We start from the raw sequence: 11,844 nt of genomic DNA, 5'->3' as shown, positions 1-11,844 counted from the left end.
ACAATATCATTTAATTTTTTACAATGTCATTTAATTGTAATTTACCATTTAAATGATTTTAAGATAATTATTTGAAGAGTCAATAATTATGATTTGATTAGTGTATAAATTTTTTTACATTAGTGTATAACCATTTTCTCTTAATGTAAATTTTTTTTATTATGTTATTGTCTAATTATAAATTTATCTTGTATAATAAATTTATTAATTTTTACAATAATTTTTTAAATGTTATTCTTATTATAGTTTTGTATATTAGCAATACATAGAAATTAAATTTATTTTATGTTACTTTATAAATATAATATATATATATATATATATATATATATATATATATAGTTATTGACAATGTGAAAAAAAATTACATTGTTACTTAATTATATATAATATATTTTTTAACTTTAATAAAAAGCATCTTAAAATCAATCAAAAATGAAATAAAAAGTATCTTAAAATATATATATATATATAAAAGATTATTTATGATCATTAACAATATAAAAGCTTACATGTCTGTTAAACTCTTACTTTATTTATTTTCCCTACAATATCTCTGGCTAACAATTCCATTTTTTCTACCTAAAAGGTAAACATGACTCTTTCATGACCACAACTCATCTTTCCAAAATGTCTTATGCGGCTTATGACATTTTACTCTTTCACAAAATGTTCAGTCTAACACATTTTTTTCGCACGTTCTTTCTTTGGTTTTTCTTTTGCTACTTTATTTAACCAAATCACCTACATAATGGATTTTAAATTTCAAACAGGTTGGATTAACCCGACCAGCTTAAAGTTTAAACACTGATTAACAAAAGATCATTTGATACGCATTCCTTTTAAGGAGATTTTCCCTTATGCACATAATCCAGTCACTTAAGGATTTTTTTTTAAAATTAACAGAACAATAGGATATTTATAAAATGAAATGTAAAAGGTCAGATACTAAATTTATTGATTTGTTTCTTATTTTAAAAATATTAAAACTCAACTCTCAATATCGTCTTCCTCGCATTACGGATTTGAGAGCAGTTGTTCTTGTCCAAGACCTGAGCCCAACGGAGACCCAGTAAATCATCATACCTCGGATTAAAAAAGTTTGGTTGATGCTAGGTACACCCAGCATTTTTGGAAAATGCCAAAACTATCCCTATACTTTCTTCGGATTTGTGCTGGATATGCGTGAGGGTGGTCCGTAAATCATATGGATCAAGTTGATCCGTAAGATTGATATGAATCAAATTAATCTGTATGTTGATATTAAGCATACGGATCAATTTGATCCGTAAGCCTTTTACGGATTAACTTAAAAAACTTACAAATCAGGGTTATTTCAGTCTTTTTTCCTCAAGTGCTGGGTGCACTTGGGTGCACCTAGCATCAGCCAACCAGTTTTTAGCAGAAGTTTTTGTTTTTTCAGTAACTAATATTTTTGGTCGTATGTAATCTAACCGTTTTAGGCCGAAAGATTACTGGACTAAACAAGTGCGAAAGCTTAAGGCCCAACACAAGCAATAGTCATTGGGATATTACTTAATGCATCCCCAAAATTCCTAAATGTTCCCTTCTTATCCTTCCTCTCTCAAGAAAACTCTTTCCACCTCTCCCCCAACCTCCTTGACCACCGCATCCCACCTCCACCCAACACCACCACGGAAGGGAGAGAAGGCGGTGGAAGGAGATACACGATGGCAAAGGAGTCGAAGAGCATGGCCTTTGTAAAATAGAAGCAAAGATCATAACTCCAGATTGAGTAATTTGTATTTTGTAATAGAGATGTTATTACATGGATCACTTATTTAGATAATTAAAAAAAACATTAATTTTCTAAACTTTTAAATAGTAAGAAAACAAAGTTTTTTTTTAACATGAATAACATTACTATCATTGTGATTGCTGAAATGTCAATTTTATTCAATTGTCAGACTCACAAAATTAACATAAATAGTCAAGGGACCACAATATCAATATTGTGCATTGTTAATTTTATCTAATTGTTAGGCAACAAATAAAGTTAGGCTTATGCAACAAAGTTATCTACTTATAAATATATAAGATTTAAATATATTTTCCATTCCTATAATTTTTTTGTTTTAATTCTTATAAAATGTTATTTTATTTTTTTGTTCTTAAAGTGTTATTTGTACTTTAAATAGTGCTTTAAACAGCAAAAAAATATTTTAAATACTGAAATAAGTGTTATCTATAGTGTTTTAAGGGAAAAAAATAAATATATTTTATAAGGATTAAAATAAAATAAAAATATTTCAAGGACAAAAATGAGAATGGTTAAATTACAAGGGACAAAAAATACATTTAAATTTATATATAAAAATTTATGGCTCGTAGATAGACCGTAACCCATAGACCTTTGTGATATTATTTTTTTTTATCTTATGAGCGTTTCTTTGAGTTTTTGGTCCTATGAACTTTTTAAAGCTTTGTCACACATAGTCCAGGACTAATTGGAGTGTACTAAACCATTTTAACAGCTCTATTGGTAATGTTTTCAAAACGAAAACGAAAACGAAAGAATGACACTAATAGCGTGGAATAGTATTGATATCTGAAATTTATTCTTCAAAACGGAGCCAGATGCTGGACTTTGTCATGTCATTCCAAGTTCCCAACTTCCACTTCAAAGTCATGCAAATAAGCCAACTGCTTAATGACTTCAGTTAAATTTCAAACGCATTTGATTCATAAGAAAGACAAAAAGGTATTAATTTACGTTATAGTAAAACAAGAATGTCTTCGGTCATATTAGGCGGCTCAGCTATAATATCAATATATTGTATCATCTATATGTGTATTGTCAATGTTATTTTTTCTTATCAATAAATATTAATTCTTAGTATTATTAGTTTTTATTAGGATAAAATGAGATTCTTTTGAATTTGAGGCCGTTCGAAATGGCTACAATTTTTTATGGTTTATGGGCCAAAATTTAGGAAAAAGCTAGCCTTGATTCAATGGGCATTTGTTTTGTCCAGATGCCCCAAATAGTTGTAATTATAACCGGTTTTACACGGCATATGCTATACAAAGATTATTTTGCTGGAGAAATGGGTGGTGGGGCTACAACTTCGTGCATGATGGGAGTATCTTAAAATTTTTTTGGGTTAAAAATAATATATAAAGACAAAACGCTTTTCAATATTTATTTATTCGTTTTTTTACATCTTAATAGTACTTTTAACGCAATCGTTATTAAAATGTTTTTTAAATATCAAAGCTAAATGATACGTTGAACCCGACTTAGAAAAGTCTGTTACAAAATAAAAAACCAATCTATATAATTATTTAACTTCAGTTTATTAATAATTACTTAAAATAGGGCATATATACATAATTGTCTCGGTTTGTGTTTACGAATCATGCATTTAACATGTTTTTTTTATGAGAAATAGAAGTTTTTAGAACATAAATGGAGGAAATCCCTTTAATCTTTAATTTAATTTAAATAAATATTATCAATTTTTTTATTCATCTATATTATCTATACTTGTGATGAAGGAAATAATCTCATTTGATTTTCACGTTCTTTATCTCATTTTATTTCTAATAACAGCACATGCATATATGCACTGAACTAACTGTAGTAATTATAAAAAAAAACAACTATTCAATCATATCGATTATTTACATTTCTTAAGTTAGCTGTCTTTTATATTTGATTAAAAAATACACCTACATATACAACTAAAGATAACTGAAAAATTAAAAGTAATGTAAATTGACAAGGCACGGAATCAATATAAAATAGTGATTAAAAATCAATAAATAAAATATTCTTATTAAAATTTTGACAAAAACATATATTAATAACATTAAATTGTTATTTTTTTCAATTTTAATTTTTTTTATCAATGTAACTTTTTTATCAGTTTTTTCCATTTGTAATTGAAATATCATAATATAGATTCGTTAAAATTTTAAACAAATGCACTATTAATTATTTCAACGATTTGATTTAAACACAAATTCACTTCCAAAATATTTCTTTTAGAATTTAATAAACATCCATGGTTACTGTGAAATATTTTCAATTTTAAGCAATAAATAATTACATTTGATATAAATTTTAAAACAATTATTAAAAAATATCACATATAACAATTTACAATTAAATAATTCAATAAAGATTCTCTATACTCTCGATATATCACCACAAACATGAATTACAATTGACAATTTGATTCTCAACTATCTTTTGGTTTAGGCGATCTCAGGTGGAGAATATCTTTTTGGCATTCTTCAAGACTAAACACAACATCCAAGTCAGACAAACACTAAACTAAGTCAATGTTATTAAAATAACAGGAAAGACTGAAGATTCTATTGGATTATTGGAAATTTGTTTATATATTTATATTCTTTTGTTATTTTTTTTCGAAAACTTGTTTTGTTTTTGTTGAATCTTTGGGATGATTAAAATACTAACATCTTAACATTATGTGATAAAAACTAAAGGCTTGAATATTTTTTAGTATTTGTAATTTAGCTTTTTTTTATATTTTTTTACAATTTTTTTTTTATATTTTTAGTCATTGTAAATTATATTTTTTTTTGTTTTTTATCCTCATGACACTTTGGATCAATTTTTTTTCCATTGTTCAAAGAGTTATCTAAAATATTTTAAAAACTAAAAATAAAATAAATATAATTTATAAGGAATAAAAAAATAAAAAAAATAATTTTAAAGGACAAAAAGCAAAAAAAGATAAATTATAAGAACCAATAATATATTTAAACCAAAACAACTAAATTAATGAAAATATTTTTTTCTGAATTAAATGAATGAAAATATAAAGACAAGTGTTTTAAAAAAATGTAAACAAAAAAAATTCGGAGTAAATAAAAATTTTACATATTTTTTTAAAAAGTAGACATTAAAAATAATCCATGCTAATGATGAATTTTAAATAATTGATAATAAAAAAAGGCCCATGAGCTTAAACTTTTAATTATCTATATCTATATAAAAATTATTCAACCATCGCCATCTATCAACGACCGGAAAATTCTGCTTTCTATTTTTTAAACATTTACTCTCTTTTTTCTTCTCTTTCACATTTTTTTAATTTTTATTTTTATTTTTTATCACTTAAAAAATCCGTGCATTAACACGGGATCCACTTCTAGTTTTATCATAAATGTATTGTCACTCACCTTCTCTATCAACCTCGACCTATTACTCCCTATATATCGAAACTTGGGGGAGCTGTGTATGTCTAAATTGAATCCGCGGCAATAATCTGACCTTATTTTGGTGTCTAATATTTTGATTATACTATCATGGAAAAAATTAATTTTCTTTAATTGTCTCCTTTAATTTCTGCTTGATTGGCTCTGACTTTGGCCATAATTTATAAGTATGTCATTAGTACATCCTATCAGGAGTATCTTCGCCTTTTGGTCTCTCAAACTAAACTAGATAAGGGTAATTATCTCCTTTCTAATTCGATTACCAGAAACCTTGCGTGATTAATAACAACTACCATATGAAAATGGTCTTTTTTTTTTTTGTTTGTTTATACGAACTCAGCTAAAAACGTTCAACGAACAACCAAATATTTTTTGCGTATGTTTGGTAAGTTGTATTAATAGTTTATCAATGATCAAGAGTCTAATTTAAGTTACTTGAATAATATATTTGAATTATTGGAAACTCTTATTAGAGTTGTTAACAAAGATTTGTTTAATTCATGAAAAACAAACTCATAATTATATTCGACAAAAATAGAGTTTCAATTTTTATTATTGGTGTGAAAATTTTATTGATTAATAATTTATAAATATTTTTATAAGTATTTATTGAGTCTTACTTAATGACGAGGTCAAGAGATCCAATTCACATAAATTTTAATATAAAAAAAAATTCTTGTTGATGAGTAATTTATAAATATCTTTATAAATGTTCATTGAATCTTGATTCAATGAAGTATGAGATCTAACTCAGATAATTTGAATAAAAAAAATAAAAGATTTGATGGAGTTAAGTTTGACTTTTTTTTAAAAAAAAAGACTTATAAATTGATTTGAAAAAATAAATATATTTAATATATGTTTTTATTTCAATGACATTGTTTTCAACTAGCATTTTAACTTATAGGCTAGTGACTTTTTTCTCTCTTTTTTTGGTGGAGATTTCCCTCTCTCGTTTATTCCCCTTAATTTACTTATTTTTGTTTTTACATTTTTTTCCATTTTAGAAATTCTCTTGCCTATCTTAAATTATTTTAAGTTAATTGTTACATATATTGCTTATTTTCAATATTAATAAAAATATTTAGTGATTGCTAAACAAAAGTCGATAAAAATCCAAAATAAAGGAAAAATATTATTTTTAATTTAAAATGATATAATAAAAATTATTCAAATATTAAGAAATTGGTTTTAATTAATATTGAAACTTAGTTAAACTTGAATAACCTAGTATGAGTTGATTCATATACTAATTGACAAAACAACACACAATTAAATGCACTAATTAATTAAAATTAAATAAAATTCTATGTTTATAGATATACACGTTTTATAAACATTATTTTGATAAATTAATATCTTATTTTAATACTATGATTAAAACAATATAAACATTTAAACTAAAATTATTATTTCCATCACTTATGATTGGTCTAACTCTTGATTTCATGCGAAAATCTTTTCTTAGGGGAGAAGAAAAGATAGTTTGTCTCAAAAGGTACACTATTTTGTTACCAAAAATACTCTTTTTATTATAACCCAACCAAAAAAACGATATACAAATTAAAATATTTATTGTGTTCATGTCAATATTTAAATCATTTGATTACTGTACCGAAATATTAACACTATTTAATAATAGCTTTAAAATAACGTGTTTTGAAGTGGGTCAAATTAATTACATATCATTAAATATAGGATGACTTGTTTGAGTCTGAGATGACCGTTTCAACAGCTCACGATGAATTGTGCACAACAACATATACTTTTCGATATTCATGCATCACATACAACCACATTGATCAAATATCATAAATATCAAATAATATGCATAATAAAAAAAAGAGGAAGAAGTTAGTATTAGTAAAAAATTAATGGACTTTATGATTTTTTTTTTCTTTCTAATTTCTTAATTTCATAACACTGCACTGCAGCAAAACCTGAATACATGTACAGTATGAAAGAGCATCCAGCTTTGTATACATAAAAAGTATAATCCTGCAACACTGTATGAGAATGACATAAATAAAAAATATTTACAAATTGAAGAAACAAAATAATAAAGAAGAAGAAACTCTGGAATTAAAAAGAAATTGAAATAAGCAACGACTGAACGAGATGGCGGTGAGTGAATGGGTTGCGGCTGCAATTGACGTATATGTGATGTATCCACTATCTTTGATTAATCATGAATGACTAGCTGTTGAGGTTGTATCAGGATCCGATGATAATTGTCTTATAGTTTGGTCACACGGACTGGGTTCGATCCCGATACAGAAACATTCAACAAAAACTAGTTGTTAAGGTTGTTGGTTCCTTTGCTTGGTCCAGATGGTGGAACCGGCCCCTTCGGAAGCATGTTCAGGATCATTGGCCCGTATTTCCCTCCGGCGAGTCTCGTTCCCGGCAACGCCAGCATTCCGGCGACCCTCGTGTGGCCACATCCTGACACGTGTCGGGGTGCTGGCTCCTCCGGCACCACCACCCTGTCGCTGGGAAGCGCGAGGTTCAAAGAAGGCTCAGTGGCTGCAAGGCTGAAATAGTTATTTTCATCATTCAAGGGCCTAGCAGATGATGATGTCAGAAACAGAAACACTAGCAGCAGCATCGCTGCAAGGTGGTGGTTTGCCATTAATGACTAGTGAGGAAATTAAGCTGAAAATAATGAGAAGGGTTTATGAAGAGAGAGGAGAATTTGAGAGAAGTAGGGGAAGGTTTGTTTAAGGATGTAAATTAATGCTTGGCTGATTTATGAGGTGAGAGGGGTTTGGTGTACTAATATTTATAGAGAGAAATGAGAGAGAGAGAGAGAAACTGTGTGGGAAGTATCCTTGAGATAGGAGTTGACCGGGTCAGAAATCAGAATGCACATGCAGTGGTAGTAGTTGAGTTGGTGGTGTTTTGTTGTGCACTTGTGTGTGTGTGTTTTTGTAAAACTTTCTTACACAGTTCTTAATAACACTCGGCGTGTTTTCTTTTCTTGCCCGTGATTCTCAGCTCTTATGACTTCTTCATTGCCTATTTAATTAAGGTCGTCCAAACGTCAACTAAAATCTAAACAACTTTTACTTTCATCAGTTATTGATAGCAATGCATGAATCATCTATCCCCGTAAAGTAGTAGTAATAATGGAGATTAACTGAGGCAGTTTTTTTATTTTATTTTAAATCAAGGCTAAATATAGTACATTATTGCATCATTATCTATTTTAAATATATGACGTAATGTACGTACCCTGATATGAATTTGAGTGTTAATTGACAATATGTTTGTTTAGACAAAGGGATGACAAAATGAGGAATTTTAATGGAGGATAAAGGAAAAGAGGAAGTAAAAGAAAGGAGGGCATATTCTTGTTTGGTTTAGTCATGAAGAAGGGAGGAAAAAGTCTCTTTATCTAAATAGCAAAGTAAGAAAAGAGAGAATAATATACTACTAATACTTTTTGTCTTGTAATCTCTTAAGGATAATGTATATATTTTTAATGTAAAAAAATATTAATTATATAAGTCACTATGATAAAAAGAATTATCATCGATAAACATTTCTTAATAAAAAAATTTAAAATATAATTGTAAACGCATTAGTATAATTTTTTAATTTAAACTATCAACCTATAAAAAATAGTCTTTTAGTGTGTTTTTTAAGATAATTACTAATTATCATATATACTAGTTTGTTTTTAAATAACATTATACATATTTAGTGCAACAACAATTTATTCTTAAGTATTTAATGATCTGTTATCACACCATAAAATTATCAATTACTTTCTTCTCTAGATTGTTTCAATATTGGAGGACAGAAAAAAAACAAATTGAACTCTATTATTTTCCTTCTTTTTCAAAATTTTAAAACAATTATCAACATATTTTTTAAGAAAAAGTAGCCCTCCTAATTTATATATATATATATATATATATATATATATATATATATATATATATATATATATATATATATATTTGATGCGTTACTATTTAATTTGAATGAAACTAAAGAGTTCAACATTTATAATTAAATAAACTCCAATACACTTTCATTTAAATATATTAATCAGAAAATCATTCGTTCAATTTTATCTACGCATTGCGAATTAATTATGATTTTATTCCTTCATTAAGAAATCAATCCATCACATCAATGAAGCTTTTACAAGATTGGTCTAACAATAAATAAGAACTAAAACAAATTTGAAAAGAAACTTTTTGAATGTATAAAAGTTATATTTGAGATCTTTTTGTCTAACATATGTAATATTTTTTTAATATATGGGAATTTTTTTATTTTATAAAAATTAATAAGAAATATTTTTTTATCAGTGGGTCTAAAACTTAAACATTGATTGTTTTATCGTTGGGTCATGCCCTGAGCTTATATATTATGAAAATTATAAAAATTAACTAATCGAACTTTTTTGGGAACATATCAAATGGTACTGAAAATAAAAACATAGTAGTTTAATTTTAATAAAAAAAAACAAATAAATAGCAAGAGCAAAAGTGGATGTTGTTTTATGGTTGTGTATGTGTGAAAGATAGAAGTCAGAGTTGACTATGAAATTCGAGGTTGGGTTAGGTCATGCAATTGATCCAAAAGTAGGTGTTATTGAAAAGTCATGTTGCTGCTATTGTCACTTAGTATAATTTCCCCTTTGCTTCCAAGTCCCGATGGTCAATTCCAACGCAAAAGTCTACGAGTCCGCGTTCAGGGTTCTTCTAAAACGGAACGGAATAAAATCTTCTACTATTCTACACTCTACAGTTCAATATACACTTTTCACTTCTGTTTTCTCTCAGTTTTTGTTAGCAGTATAAACATTTAACGTTTAAAAATTATTTAATAATTCTTAAATAATTAAAACAACTGACAAATATTATCACCATTGTTAGTTGCACCGCAAAATTGTCTACCAATTCCCTACCTACCACATGAATAAATATAAGAACTAATTTTAAGTTTATATAACCTTTAATATTCTAAAGAAATTATGTTACTTCTATACACTAGTTGATAGTTACTTAAAAAATGTTATCTATTATCGGAGAATTAAAAATTAAACATTATATCTTGCGTGGAAATGTGGAATTTACTTTGTAAACACTTAATGGTATTTTCAATTTCCACATGGAATATGCATCATTTTGTTAAGTCTTTGACCAGAGAAAATATCCTCATATCATTTGGTCTCACTAGGATTGGATGATTACTTAATTTGTCAACTTTTGGAAAGGTTGCTTTAGGTGGGAAAGTCCAAATTAATTAGCATTCTGAGTGATTGGATTATTGCTGTGTTTAGACGGTGACAAAGATTTAGAAGAAGAAAAAATGAGTATATATATATATATATATATACTCATTGAAAAAAATACACATATTTAATAGTAGGAAGCCACCGAACCACCGAATCATCATAATAATCAATGAACAGAATGATGTGATAAAATGATCAAATTATATTGGTGATCTCTGTATGAATATTTTCATATATTAACAGTGTATATAAATTAAATTCAAAACAAATAAAATATTTTGTCATTTTTACTAAGGTAGTGTCTGGTTAGATACTTAGATTGTTTAAAAAAATTTCTCTTTATAATGAAGAAATCAAATTAAATATAATTTTAAAATTTTAAAATAATAATAGTCAAACACATGACCTCAAAACCAAACTAAGTCCCTTGAATGGTTCCGTAATCTCATAGGAAGAAACTGAAATAGGGACTCAGAATTCTCGGACCACCAAATCATGGAATACATGTAGTCAATGCTATGTTCTTTTTTACATCACAGATAAGGTTAATATTCAAAATAAAATTTAGAGAAAGTTCTTTATATCTTTTTTCGTTTAATGGAATGGGGCTAAAGCCCTGGAACCATATCTTCTAAGTGATGTCCAAATGATACGTGCGAATATTTTTTAATAATAAATAAAATTCATTAAATACATATTATAAATATTTAAATAAATATCTATGTCACTATGTGTTATTATTCATCTAGTTTTCTAATTAAATAATAACACATATAAGAAATACCATCATATAAATAAATATCCATGTGCTATATTAAATATCTATGTATAAATGCCATCATAAGAAATGCCATCATATAATAAATAAATATATAAATACATTAATTCTTTTAATTCCTTTTCAAACTTTTTTCTCACCAAAATTATCACTTACATTTGTTATTGTGACAAAAAAAAAAATACTTCTAAGAAATACCATCATAGTGTTTGTTTGGATAAACTTTTTTATAAGCACTTTTTAAAGGGTTTTTATATTCTAAGATAATAAAATATGAATTAAAATTAAATTAATTTCTCCATAAACTTATTTATAACATAATTTTAGCGCATGGAGAAGTTTACTATTTAAACATGTCCTAAAAAACCCTATTTCTTTGTTCTTCATAACAAATTACTAATTAAAACGAGAACTCAGCACGCGATGTGAAAAAAAGGATGATAGTACGGAATTTTCGATGGAACATATTAAGCTAATGTTAACAAAAAAATCAACATATGGCCTAGTCAAGTTTTAGTGATATTGATCCATACATGGACTTTGATAACATTTAGGTTGACGCCTTGTAGAATCTAGAAAATGAGTTTTGTAATGGGCGATG

This window comes from Glycine max, chromosome 6, assembly GCF_000004515.6.
Source record: "Glycine max cultivar Williams 82 chromosome 6, Glycine_max_v4.0, whole genome shotgun sequence".
NCBI lineage: Eukaryota > Viridiplantae > Streptophyta > Magnoliopsida > Fabales > Fabaceae > Glycine > Glycine max.
Note: the sequence above shows the minus strand (reverse complement) of the source record.